This window comes from Anguilla rostrata, chromosome 3, assembly GCF_018555375.3.
Source record: "Anguilla rostrata isolate EN2019 chromosome 3, ASM1855537v3, whole genome shotgun sequence".
In the NCBI taxonomy this organism is placed as follows: domain Eukaryota; kingdom Metazoa; phylum Chordata; class Actinopteri; order Anguilliformes; family Anguillidae; genus Anguilla; species Anguilla rostrata.
This window is the reverse complement of record NC_057935.1, coordinates 64,712,021-64,726,587: the sequence shown is the minus strand read 5'-3', so window position 1 is coordinate 64,726,587 and position 14,567 is coordinate 64,712,021. Positions and strand designations below refer to the sequence as shown.

General features: G+C 42.6%; 1 long non-coding RNA gene across 6 annotated transcripts in view; it reads left to right on the top strand.

Annotated features, from left to right (window-relative positions):
- Nucleotides 1–14,567, top strand: part of LOC135251676 (uncharacterized) — a 94,428-nt gene that overhangs the window by 16,052 nt on the left and 63,809 nt on the right. For 2 of the 6 annotated variants that reach the window (XR_010329183.1, XR_010329180.1), the window contains 2 exons: nt 1,333–1,421; nt 1,516–2,245. The exons of the other annotated variants lie outside the window; for them this stretch is intronic. This is a non-coding gene — a long non-coding RNA (uncharacterized LOC135251676). Of the gene's footprint in view, nt 1–1,332; nt 1,422–1,515; nt 2,246–14,567 lie in introns of those variants that run through there. 6 annotated transcript variants of the gene reach the window in all.

The window sequence follows — 14,567 nt, the reverse complement described above, 5'->3', positions numbered from 1 at the left end:
GTGTGTGAAACTGGTACTTATTTACCAACATACACCTTCAACAGGTGTCCTAACACACTTGTATTGTTTGGAGGCAGCAAAAAAACAAAAGAAATCCCAATTTGACTGAGATCTGAAGATTATGCGTGATAACGATTTTTCCATGAAGCATAGAGACAAATGATCCCATTCGGCAGCCAAACATTGAGAGCGAAACGCTTTTCAGCCTTGACAAAACTCATCAACTATGCTGAAAGAAAAATGGTAACAAAGCCCCCCCCCGCCCCCCACCCTCACCCTCACCCTCCCTCGCCCACCCCCCCCCCCCCCACCACCCCCCCACTCCCCTCCAGTAATGACAAAATAAAAATGTCTGTGTATTAGCAGATTTATTGCGGCTGTTGTAAGGTTTTATAGACTGGCTAGAACGTGCCTCGTTCTGCGGCGCCACTCTCTTCAGCGGCGTCCTGGAATTCTTATCTCCTCTCCTCTCTCCCTCGGTTCCCCCAGGACGTTCACAGAATTAGCCTGAAACAATAGAGAAGGATTTTGCCTGTGGTCCTGATGGCATTATCTTCCTATTTCCATTCCTCATACCCAGGCCCTCAGCTCAAAGGAGATTGTTTTTAAGGTGGCTTTAGAGTGTGTAATGACTTGCTACATTCTTTCTTTATAAAAATCAATTCCAAACTCTAGCCTTCAGCTAACACTTAGTATAACTTATAATAAGGTTTGTGTTTTCTCGGCCTTTCTTTTTAATCACAATGTGCTCTGAATTATTCTGCACACCGGCTTGTTTCCCGGTGTCCTGTGGCAATGCCTGGATTCAGGCAAGTCTCCTTGGTGGATTTGCTTCACTGACTGAAGTGGATAAATCTGAAACTGGTTTGAGGGACTAGCAACAGGATGTGTGTGCGTGCGTGCGTGTGTGCTTGCTTGTGTGTGTGTGTGTGTGTGTGTGTGTGTGCTTGCTTTTGGTTAGAGGATAGTTTATTTTTGTTCAGGCCCCTGTTGCCCATTATATATTATTATTGTGATCCGCATTTATCGTAAGATTAATTTTTTTGTCATTAAACAAACCAAATGGGCAAAATTAAGGGAGAAACGCTTACAGAATTGCCAGTGGATAATTCTGCATTAGCTTTAAAAAAATTGCTTTATTGAGCGAGCTTAGTGCTTGGTGTTCAACCCATTATATCATATCATATCCAGAGACACACAGGCAGAATACAGAGCACCATGTGAGGCCACACCCTGGAAAAGATGCTATCCATCATATTATACTCAACACACACATCCAAAAGAACCAATTCAGCCGTGCTAATTAACTTCCACATCATCTGTGGCTTGCAGGAAGGAACCTTATATCTTTGGCTTCGAGGGAAGACACAGAATAAATCCCAGAAGGCCACAGGGAGAACATGCAAGGAAATGTGTGACATGTAAGCATGAATCCACCCTCCAGTAGGCATAGACAGATGTTGCTGAGATTGAGCTAAATGCCGTTGTCATGCTGAACTCACATTTCTTTTAAAGCTGCACACCTCTAGCACCTCCTCAATGCTGTTGCCCAGGCCTGAAGGCCTCAGTGCCACGGGTGGGGTTGATCTACGTCGCTCTCTCTGTCTTCACGCGATCCGGCGTCACACGCTTTGATGATTTTTACGCCAGGAGCAATACAGGAAATCACCAGCTACGGCGCGTAACCGGGTCCTCTTCAAACTGCAGCCGCATCTCGCGGAACAGAAATCAAGCTCTAATTTGCACCGTGATCAGAACAACAAGGACTTTTCAGCAAAAGTCTGTAACAGGATCTGATGTACTGCTTAAGCACAGAAGGGAGTCTTGTGTGAAGCAGAAATATTAATGGGATATAACAGGCCTCTGCAGTGTGTGCGTACCGAAAACCCACGGCATGAATAAAAGTCGCTTCTTTGAACGTACAATAATTGGTTAGAGAGGTTGATTGTTTATACCTTAAAGCACTGATATTCATCAGTTTGCTAGTGTCCTCTGCTTGGGTGCACACGGGCAACTTTAAAAAATTCCCCTGTCTACAAAAATGATTCATGGCCGCCAGCCAAAACCACGCCATGAATATTTATGCGAGCACAAAGTTATGATGAGAAATATATTGTTAGGTTCATCTTAATCTGTCTCCGAGGCAATCTAGTGTGACTTGCAGTGACGATTGAGCAACCAGATTTATGCTTATGATGGGGACATGCTTAATGATATCCATTAAAATTAATTCTCTAAATCAATATTTTAAGGTCTGTTGACTGTTATTTCACAAACAAACAAATATTTCCTGTGGCACAAAAGTTATACTGTTAAATTACTAGCATAGTACTCAACCACAGATGCTTCATCTTTAGAGAATTTGAAAAAAGGAAGTTGCAGTTTGTATGTTACTTATAGTGTAATTGGTTCTAACAAGTGTTTCCCCAGTGGCTGAGGTGCCTGAATCCAGTTGGAGCCTGCATACACTAGATCATTGTTACTCAGATCATTGGAATTGGAGGCCCAGATTCATCAAGGGTCTGCACTGCTTAAAAGGAGCGTGCAAATGACCGTGTCGGTTTGCCGTGCTATTCAGTGATCTTGCACAGTGAGAGGAGAGCATGCCAGATTGCACAGGCAATAGAACCAGCCCCATGGCTGCACAAAGGCAAATTATATCTTAACTGTGATCATTCAGCCTGCATTTGTAGGTTGGGCTGTGCAAATTGAAACTGAACCTCATTCGCCAACATTTTGGGGAAGTAAGAAGCTATTAAAGGTGGTTTAAACACCCCAGCCACGCCAACTCACATACTATGGCTGCTGTTATTGCTGTGAGGTGCCAAAATCAAGTAAAGCCAACCAAGAGGAAGGAGGTTCCACCCGCGAGTATCTCCGTTTCAGCTTCCTGAGGCTGAAATCATCCATCACGGTCCGCACCCACGAGACGCGCAACAACACCGAACCGTCGGGCTAATTTCATTGGCCGGTGCGGCTGATTGTTTCATTCGCTGTCGGCCTTCTTGAATTAGTCTTAAAGCCGAAGTACGCAATTTGTAGTTGGCGACTAGGAGCGCTCTTTGCCGGTGCGAGGCTCGTCTCGGCGCCTCGTTTGTGCCACAAGCTTATTTGCGTGAATTTATTGGTGAACGAGACAATTGTGCTGCGCTCTTAGCTAAAGCACCTGGGGCTCAATAAGAATGTGCAATCTGCCTTCGCATTGCAGTGCTAGTGATTCTGCGTGTGAGTATATGCCGTGGAATCTGTGAATCATGTCACCCTGTAATGAAACTTAAAGTTAATACAAGTAATGCTTCATATTTGCATATTGCATTTCATATTTGGAAACCAGTACTCGATTTCAGTGACTGCTTGCACACAGGATTTCAGATAATGCTCCTTATACTGGCCATACTGTAGACTGGCTGTTTACATGCATCGTGAAATATGAAGGTTGTTTATATAGCTGTTCATGATCTTTACAGTATCTAAGATGGGCTCCTTAAACGACAGTCATGCTATTTCCTGATGCCATTTGTGAGAAGTGCTCGATTTTGCGTGTGCTTGTGTGTGTATGTATGTATGTGTGCATGTGTATGTGATTGTGGGTGTTTTCCCTTTGGGAACATAGTATATCAAGAATAGTCACCTCATTCTCATCTCATCATATTTCCTAAGAAATTGTCTTTTTTTTTTAAAAAAAGAAGAAACTCACTGTGGCCGTACTTTTCAGTTCAGAAATTGCATTGTCATTGCTTTCATAACTAAGAAGCAAAAGTCGTGCAGTCGCTCCAAAAACGTAAACTTTTTGGGTTTGTCATGACAACAAGCTGGTGAGTAAATTGTGGCCCAATATTCCATGAAGAATAGAACTTATGGGTTCCTGCATATATTTCTGGGTAGGGGGTATATTCCAAATAATATGTTTATATGGCTCAATTTACCGGAATATATTATACCAGTTAGTTACTCACATCCAGGGTACTGGCTTATTTGGGGTTTTGTTACTGGAATAAAGCATTTACGTGACTCTTGTCAGAGTTGGAATATATGAATACTTGCATAGTCAGTGCCAGTTAGGCAGTCACTGTTGAGGAATTTCAGTGTCAACACTTCCTGTTTTAAAGATCCAGCTGCACATGTTAGTATTAATATATTAGAAGAATGAGTGATACCTGGATTAACTGAGAATTATTGATTATTATTGATTCATATCAATACAGAATAGCACATCCTCAGTAGGCTTCTACTTACAGTTTTAATATTGACTTGCATCTGGAAAAAAATCTGGTCTTTTACATTTCAGTCCTCTGGAATGAAGATACAAGAGCATTTGAAATAAGAATACTCCATTCAAGTACACTGCCAGGATACTGCAATCAAAGAACACCATCTTTAAAAAAGTATAAATCTAGGACTGCTCCAATTTAGAATTCTTTCATGAAAGTCTTTCATTACATCTTTTTTCTGCAGTGGTACAAGAAGGCTTTGCTTCCTCATGAACTGGATAAAAATGCAGCACATTCGAATAATGTTTTAGTCTTGTAATGAGACTTAATCTTAATTTTTTTCTTTATTTTGTCTCTCAAGTAGGAAATATTTGTTTGTTTGAAGCTTTTGGCTTAGTGTCTTACTCCATCGTAAAATCTTGAAATAGGTAAAACTTTCACCTCATTTAGAAAAAAATTAGCTTATGGAAGTAAATATTAAAGTCTAAATATGAGACAAAAATAGTTAAGATGAACGTACTTTTGGTTTTTGCAGTGCGTAAAGCCTTCCCCAACTTCTCAGGTTTTTACATTAAAGGGACCTTTTTCAACTTCAAGGGGCCTTCTCAGCTTCTGTTCCCGCACAACCAGCTCCTCACATAAAACCAAATGCCGATTTGTCCGTGCCCACCTCTATAACCACCCCCTCCCCCACCCCCAGCTTTTTTATTTTATTTTTGTCCCTCCAGTCCATTCCTGGCCTCTTCTTCTGCAACCCAAATTCTTTTACATTACATTTATTTGGCAGACGCTTTTATCCAAAGCGACGTACAAAAAGTGCATTTCATGGTCATAGACAACTGCTAAACACAGGTTCAGTAAGGTACAATACTTATTTTGTGCAGCTATTTCTAGCCAAGAACACAGTTTAGTTCACACAGTGAACACTATTACTAGTGTCACTATTTTAGTGACCTGCCCCAACAACACACCTTGCCTTGCACAGCCATAATAATGATGAAAGTTAATTGGCTTCCTTTTGTAGCTTTTTATCTCTGGCTGTGCCTCTCAGAACCACGACGGTTCAAGGTTCAAACTGTGGGGATAAAGGAGACAGAGTGCAAGAGCGAGAGCGATAGAGATAGAGAGAGAGACAGAGAGAATATGAGATGGTGAAGGAGACAGATTTGTACTTTATTATTACTTTAAGCCCTCAGCACGTCATGGAGACTTGGAGTGGTTTGGTATCGATCCAGGCACATAGGCGCTTGCTCCTCATACAGCACTTCTCAGTCCTGTTGGTGGAAAGGTTCTAATTGGTTTGCATTACCTGCAGATTCATTTTACTCAGACTGTGTGATTCAGCAAATGCACATTCAGAGTTTCACAGGTACTATAAAACTAATGTTATGAATTAATCACCCTGCATTTTTGCAACTGCAGTTTGTTTATTCATCTGTAGTAGCATCAATTTCATTTGTCCTTTGATACATATACATAAACTGTTACAATGCAAATTATGTCTTGGCTTGGAATTTATTTTCCCCCTCGTACATGTTTTCCATATACTTTCACAAGTGAAACATTTTAATTATGTTGGAAAAAGTCTATCACAGCACTTCTCAAAAAGCAACACATATAAATAGCATTCATAATCGGCCAAAAAAAAGTCCAGTGGCTTTTGCACTATTACAAAGTGATCTATTACACAGTCATAGTCAAGGTGTTAGTGGAACTACTCTTTGTTCTGCTTAGTTGATTTTCAAGGCTGACTTCCCATATGTTGAACCATAAGCCATATATACTCTGTACTTTGCAAGGATACAAATCTCCCTGAGCTTAAAGCAGTCTGATCCTGCAATGCAGTGTATAAAGACAAAAATCCACTTCCACAATCCCATTAGAGCCCCTATATGCAGTATAACTGCCATCATTTAGAGTGTGTTTCATTGCTTTTTTAGGGGGAGGGGGGAAGAACAGAGGATCAGCTAGCCTCTCTTTTAGACTGCTCTGACACCTCACCCAATCCCCTCCTGGCATAATGAATAGGAAAAAAAATACTGTTGCTGGTATATTTTGAAAGCTGCTATGACAACAACACATTATCTTAAATTATGTATGACAATGCTTCATAGGAATGCAAAACAAACAAAATGTCTCTGCCCGTGAAACTGTTTTAGGTTCTGAACCGATGCAGCTGGCTTGGCGAACTTTTTAACAAAGTTGACTTGTAGAACACACAAAGATAAATAGAACTGATTTAATTAAGCCAAAGTGACTGAACCAATCCAAAAAAACAATGTCATTATGAATTACAATAACAGTGCGGTTCAAAATCGGTTGGGATTTGACTGTGTTACATTTTTTGCCACTGCTTGAGATTAGTCAACAGCTCCCTGAAATTTGATTTGGTGTCTGTAAATAATATTTTGTCATTGAATCATGCTACTCAATTCTAAAACACACTGACAAATCTCTTTCAAAACTGACTTTGAATGTGGACTTACTAATAAACAGCTGTACCCTTTGCTAAAATGGCAAGAAAACCAACTTGAATTATACAGGATTGTAATTATAAATACTTTATTTGAAATGCTTTTTTGTCATTTATTGGTTACCAGTTTCTTCTTTCCACAACTGGCCTTGATTAAGAATCTGGTTTATGTGTTTATTGAGTTTATTCAGTACTCAGCACCACTCTCTTCCACAAACTGACATCCTGTTTGGCATTCAGGAGCTCAGCACCAAACACCACCTGTTAGTGAGGAAGATTGACTTAATATGTGGCCCAAGGTATGGCTGATTTTTGGCACAGAGATATGAAATGAACAGTAATGCACTTTGGGGGGCTATAGGAAGGCGTTAATTGAATTCAAGCTAATTGTAAAAAAAAAAGCACCTTTTTCTTCTTTTGTAGAGACATCCGCTCCCATTTAATCCACTTTCCCCAGCAGTCTGCAACTTAACTAAAGGAGGCCTTGGAGTATTACCCTGCCACAATAATCTGCTCGGAATTAAGTAGTCAAACAACACAGCCGGCAACTGGGGAGTGGTGCCTCCATGCACTGCTTTACCGAGCACTTGACAAAAACGGCTGTCACTGACTCCCATGTCCCACTGAAGCAAGTGAAGTAATTCCACAGGCACCCGTTAAAATACCGGCAGCAGCCCCACGCCCCCTCCCACCCCCCACCCCCATATCTCATGAACATGGCATTTAATACGTTAAAATAAAAGAAGAATCCAGGTGCTCGGTGTCCTTGATGTAATTAAGGGGCTTGCTGTTTAAAACACAAGCAAGCCGCTCTCAGAGTCGCCCGTTCCTCTTCTGTTCTCAAAGAGGCCTTTTGTCTTCGAAGTGGTCCTTCATAAACCTGTGGTCAATGTGCCGTTCCAAAGCCCGGGAGATGTGCTGGAGCCGGAGTAATGAAATGGAACGGGAGTGTGGAGTCTAGCAGTCATTAGAGAGAATGAGTGCCCCAGTGCCCCCCCCACCCACCCCCCCTCGAGAACCTCGCCCGCCTCCCCTGCTGCTCTGAGACATTACAGAAAGGTTACCCAGTCACCGCCGGGGGGGTGAAGGTATTGGGGTGGGATGGGTGGTGGGGGTGGGGTGGGAGGGGGGGTAAGGGGGTGGGTGGGGTGAAGGTGTGGGTGGGTGGGGTGGGGGGGTGATGACAGCGTGTCCCTCGGCTGCGGGTTGAGGACCGGGGGCCTGTGAAGCGTGACCTGACGCCCGTCACTCAACGGGGACGAGCTGATAGAGAGCTGCTCTCTCCACTGGTAGGTAGCGGGCGGGAAGGAGAGACGGGAGGGGGGAGTTGGGGGTGGGGGGGGGGGGGGTGTGTAGGCGGGGGAAGAAATAAGTCTGTGATTGATAGAGGTGGCGGGCCACGCTGGCAACCGGGGCGGTCGCCAATTGCGCGAATAAACTGAGGACGCCTGGCGAGAGCGAGTCTCTCCCTCTCTCCGGGGCACTTTCGCTGCTTTGCCTGTCACAACCAATTTTATTTTTGACTGTAGCTGTGTGAACCCACGCTCGTCTCCAGTCCCTGCAAAGCACCGGGCGGCGAGCGCTCGGGCTGCGGACGCCGCGCCCTGGAGGATGCGTACTGATCCGTGAACCGCTAACGCTGAGCCAGTGATCGGATCGACAACAGCGCCTTTTTAATGTAGTAAAGCAATGATCCTAACACTGACGTCTGCACCGTCCGAAGACGAAGACCTGGGATAGGACTTGATAACTCGGTGTCACAGATCAGATTTCTGCTTGGCTTCAGAGCTGTGTGAAGTAGCTCCCCAGCAGAATCTGGAGATGCTACAAAGGCAAGACCCTTCTGTCGCGCGGTTCAACACAACCCTATGTTTTGGCAGAAAGACGATAGGTACAGGTTTTTCATTTTTCTTCAGAAGGACTCCGTGATTTTGAAGTAGAATTCTTTGTGAAATATAGAGCTCATGGGCCTCCTCTATCAAAGCCTCTGTAGATCCTCTGGGGAGTGTGTACATATAACACATGTTGAATTTGTGACGGTTGAAAAAAAACCTGCATATTACTCTGCACAACAGTATATCCCGATTGTTTTATAATTATGGCTGCGCGCACGTCTTGTAATCGACGTAAACAAATGCCCCCAGACGGTAACATTTCATGAGGCCGTCCGTGTGAAATCCACGGGAAAGGAAAGGGCTAAAAAAAGATGTGTTTCTGAGTCAGAAATACAAAAGATACTGCCAGAGGACCAGGCAAGGGAACATATTTTGTTTGGTGGTGCGCGCAGTGGGGTATCCGGCAGTGCCAAAACTGTGGCTTGGCAACAAATCACTTACGCTGTCAACAGAGCTTCCTCCAAGAGTCTGACACCGAACAAAGTCAAAAATAAACAGTTTGATTTGGAGATGGATGCGAGACATACCTCAGTTGCTCACCGGGGCGTATATCAAGGAGGACTATGCTGGGAGTCGTCTTTCCGGAGAATTCCGGTCGTGCCCGTCTCTCTCTCCCGTGTGACACCTTTGATCGCAGTATTCTAATGCACTGCTCCCGTCCACCTCCGAGAACTGGGCTGGAAATATACGTGCTTCTTACTGTTCTAGTGAAGTGAATTATTCTTAAAGGTTGTTTATTGCTGACATTCTTTCATAGAGAAAAAAATTGTCTCATTATTTTGTATCAAGAGAATTGATTTAGTTATGCGTGTAACAAACACTGCAAATAAGCCGTCAACCATAAATAAGAAGAAACAAAAACTGTTGCCGAAAGAACACCGTTGTTTTCAAACAAACATAAGCTGGCTTATGCCACTTACAGCCAGGTCCCTCTATAGTACTGTTTAAATGGGTGCATTCACCTAGAATTGAACCTGTGTTTAAAATACAATTTGCAGTAAAAATTACATTTTATTTTCACTGTGGCCCAGCCGTGTAAACATTCGTGAAAATGTCGCTGATGACCCCTGCTCCACAGTCCTGATCTTCAAGGAACTCTTCACACCCTGTAAAAAAGTGCAGTGTTACATCAAGTCAAGTCAAGTCAGTTTATTTATAAAGTACATTTAAAAACAACAGAAGTTGACCAAAGTGCTGTACAAGGAAAGATAAAAAGATACAAAAAATACATAAATAAAATAAAAGGTATAAAATACAATGCACAGACACAATACATGCCAGACATTAACATCATCTCTGATAGAGTACATTTTAACGCCCAGAGTATACATAGTCACGCCTGGACTCACGCTCTTAGATTTTAATTAATTCTGAACATTATGTGCAGTAAATGAAGCTTCTCTCACAACTGCGAGTGTTTTATGAATGTGGGAGAGGTTACAGAGGTTTTTGCAGCGGAATGGCTGAATGCCAAACAAGACTATTGAAAATAAAACCCCTCAATGAAAATGGAATCCTATTTTTTTTTTTTTAAATAAAAAAAAAAGTAATAATGAATCACACTTTGTGTGAATAATGAGATGTGTGCATACACATGGGTGATGAATGGGAACCTATGACTCCACTTAGCCGCCAGCATTTAATAAGAAACTTCATTTCTATTAACTTTGGCGGACACCTCTCTGCTCCTGCTCTCGGTAGCATATTCACCAAATCCTTGGCCTGAAAGTTTACTCATAATTTCCCGCGGCCAAAGGACAAGTGAATCATCCTACTTGGATACTCTATCCCTGAACCTCTGCCCTGAACTCCACAGGCATTTTATTTCACTTCTGAGAAGATGCGACCGTTTCCCTTGCATTAGATACACGTATGTGCAAGGTTAACCCTACCGCAGTGCCACAATACTACGACTGCAACAGCAACTGCTGCTACAACTACCACTGTATAACAGAAATTCATATTACTGCCTCTGATATTAATGCTACTTCTATAAGCAATGCTGGTAAACAACACACTAACTTGATTTTTCTTCACTTTTTGCACTGAATGCATCATGCTGTTATAGCAATGGAAATGCTTTTTGGCCCTGGGACATAAATACTGGGAAATGTGCAGTCTCTGCTTTGGGCACCGTTACCAGTACGCATACAGCCATCGTCTTGGTAGGAAGCAGCGCCATCACACTTTCTGGGCTATCTGCTATATTTAAACATTTGTACTCCTCAAGTGGCCTATCTGCCTTTGCCATGGATGTTAGCCTATTTTCAAATTCACGTCCAACTGACATTTTTTCATGCTGCACTTTCAAAAGAAACTTACTGGTGGGTAAGGTAGAATCTTGGTTGGCCCTATTGGTATTTTAGCTTTTTTTAGATGTAGTTGAGCATAACTGGTCTAAGCAGCCCAAGTGTAGTAAATATTATGGTTAATATTTGTCCTTGCTACCGACTGTGAGGCTGTAATGGATTTTGTTTGAATGGCTATGGCTTAAGTGCCTTTTAGAGGTGAACCAGACAAGGAAAATATCCTGCAGCTTCCATTTCTACAGCCTTTGCTCACAACTAAAGTTTGGTGAGCACATATACTGTAAATGAATGGCTGGCTAGCTAAAATAAAATAAATAACATTCTCCCTTCCAAAACTAAGACCTAGCCTAATGGTCTCATACACAGTATTCTGAATAGCTACTTAAAATGATGCATTTTTCTGCCTCTCAAACCAACACAATCCTGTCATCTATCTCTTAATCCAAGGAGCCCTGTTATGATGACGGATCCACATTCATGTTACCGAATAATTGAATAATCATAAAGTATAGCATCTCTCTCCTCCTCGCCGTCTCACTCTCGTTCTTTCTCGTCTTCACACTCCCACCAGCCTGCGAAACAGAGACATGCAGTCCCATCCCGTGCGCTGCTGTGTTCTTAACCGGAAAATGATTACGCTTTTGTTTCTTTGGACATGTTTCTTTGAGAAGGGATGTTATGTTTTTTTTTGCTTTTGGGGAGGGAATGGGCCCCCAGCCTATGATTTTGAAACCACTAAATACGCCAGTGTCTACACCCCTAACCTAACCCCCCCCCCCCCCCACAATAAGAATAGGATGTATGTGAGAGCAGTATGAGTCTCCCTGAGGTAAGTTTGGGGATGTGATCTCCAGCACGATTTCCACCCCCTTTGGGATTTCCCCCTCATCTTTAAACAGTGGAGGAACAGCTGAAGGAGGAACAGTCGAGGAAGAATACTAATAAGAGGAAGATAAAAGGGAGAAGATCCACGGCGAAATATGAGACAACAAGAGCCGCTAAAAAGTGTGTGTTTTATGGACATATTGCCCAAATGGTGTAATCACAAGGGAGCGAGAAACTTCCTATCGAAGATCAATTAGAGACAGGAGCACAGATGGCGTTCCTTACTTTGTCAAAGTCTGAAAAGTAAAGTTTTGTCAGATGCCGTGCATTACCGCAAATGGCAATAACCGTTCCTGTTGCATATGGGCTTCATAACTGCAGTCGTCCTCACATTGATATTCACACGAGCCTGCCCTGGCTCATCTGCATATCCGCCGTACATCACACCTGGAAAGAGTAACTGTCTGAAATGCGATAACCTCTTAGTTGGCAGTAAAATTCTTAGCAAATTACAATTTAGAAAGATTTATCTTCGCAAATATTCAAAACAAAATTGAATGTTCACATGATATTATGTATTGGTTAAGAGCGCCTTTGGTCTGCGGGAGTGTTTTAACTGGCATCTAAAGAGTCTGTTTCAGAAATGTATTTCACCCAGTTTATATTTGGAATCAATGCACAAGGATGCTATTTATATATTTGATGACCATTTTTTAAATAAAATGAAATGCAAAAATATTAAAAGTTTTTGAAGAGCCTTAGACACTGCGGCGCGCTTCATCCATATGCATGTTGTCCGTTGGAGAGGCGGGTGACCGAGGAGCTGTTTGGGGAAAAGAGGGGGATTTTTAGGATGTGTCGTTGATTAGAGATCATCCGGTTTGCCAGGCTTTGGCAGTCTATGCTAAATGGAGCGCGGGTGGGGGGAGGGGGAGGGGGAGGGGGGGGGGGGGTGCAAGCTGCCGAACAGACACGGCACACCTGAGAGTTTTGGAAGGAGACGGGCAGCTGGCTCTGGGCAGGTGCCAGGTTGGCACGCTCAGGCTCAGGTTTGAAGACGGTGGTCAGTGGCAACACGTCAGCGGCTCAGAGTGGAAACGGGGAATTGAGTGGGGGTGGTGGTGGGGGGGGTTTGGGATGCGTCTCCAGCGTTATGGAATCAATCTGAGGAGGGGCTCTACACTGTAAACATTACACAGGTGCTCTGGCAGTGCTCGTTGCTCATATGGCCCGTTTACGGTAAAGTAGGTTCAGTGATGCCTTTTTTTCCATCCCCATGACATTGTATAGACATCGTGTCTTGCTCTGCTTATGGGTTTGCATCAGAAACTGAGGCAGTGCATATAGGTATGCACAATCTCTCAAACGAGTGGATTATTTGACTAATTTGCCGCCCGGCTTATCCCTGACTTAGTTTTCGCTTTGTGAGGTTGATGCCTATACTATACCCGTGTTTAGCAGTTGTCTACGACCATGAAATGCACTTTTTTTGTACATCGCTTTGGATAATAGCATCTGCCAAATGAATGTAATGTAATGTGATATACTACTCCCACCATCACCTGCTCCATTTTGGTGATTTGAAGTGCTGAAACTAAAGGTAATCCTTATAAATTCCAGTCTAAAGCTGAAACTAATCAAAGGAGTCTGACACAAGTTTGCCTTTTTTCTAGTGTGGTATGAGGAGGGTGTACATGAAATTTGGTTAGTAATGAGCATAAGGTGTGACTCTGTACATCTATATTGCCTTTCACACTTACCCCGAGTTAAATGACTGACCAGGCGTGCGATGAAGCTTGCCGATTGCCAGTTTTGTTTCATTTCTCTCTTCACACAGTGCGCACATTGCTTTAGTTAGTCTACCTCATTTGACACTTTTGTGTCTGTCAGCCACAGAGTAATGTGCAATGATCAAATGCAGTTGATCAGAGACATTTTAGTGGCTTAGACCAGCGTGGGCTGAAAACTGGTAATAGTGCCAAGATTATTTTATGCCTTGTTTTTTTTTTTTTTTTTTTTTTTGAATGCTTGCTGTGAGCAGGCCTGATAGGCACTGGTTCATTTTTACTAGGGATCTGTGCTTGTGCCAACATATGGCACAGCATTGTTTTAATTGTCTTCAGTATCTGTCTAAAAACAGTAGCTTTAATGCAGTCAGTGTGCATCTGTGATACCAGTATGCTTGACAGGGATTTAATGAGAAACATGAGGATTTAATTATTTATTAAAAATCTTAATGTAGCCATTGAATCAAGATACTTGAGTATTTTACAGTACACAAAGACAGATGCAAGTATTACAACCACTGTTGATTTTTACATTTTTGCACATTGCTTAACATTACAGACCCCACACTCAATTCTGTGATGAATGTGTAAACGCAGACGTTGTTTTTCTATTATTATGACAGTTTACAATATAAATAATTAAAAAAAAAAATTATATTACACTATATGACCAAAATGAACTGGACACCCCTTGGTCTGGGGCTGTTTTTAATGGTTTGAGCCCTTAGTTCCAAATCTTAATGGAATTACATTTTAGACTATTCTGTGCTTCTGACTGTGTGGCCGCAGATTTAGGAAGGCCATTTCCTGTTTCAGCATGACAATGCCCTTGGGCACACAGCAAGGTCCATATAGGTATGGTTTTGTCAAGATCGGTTTGGAAGAACTGCACAGAGCCCTGACCTAAACCCCATCCAACACCTCCTGGATCAATTGGAAAGGCAATTGGAAGCTAGGCCTAATCGCCCAATCAGTGCACAACCTCACTAATGCTTGTGTGGCTGAATGGAAGCAAATTCCTACAGAAATGCTCCAACATCTAGTATAAAACCTTCCCAGAAGAGTGG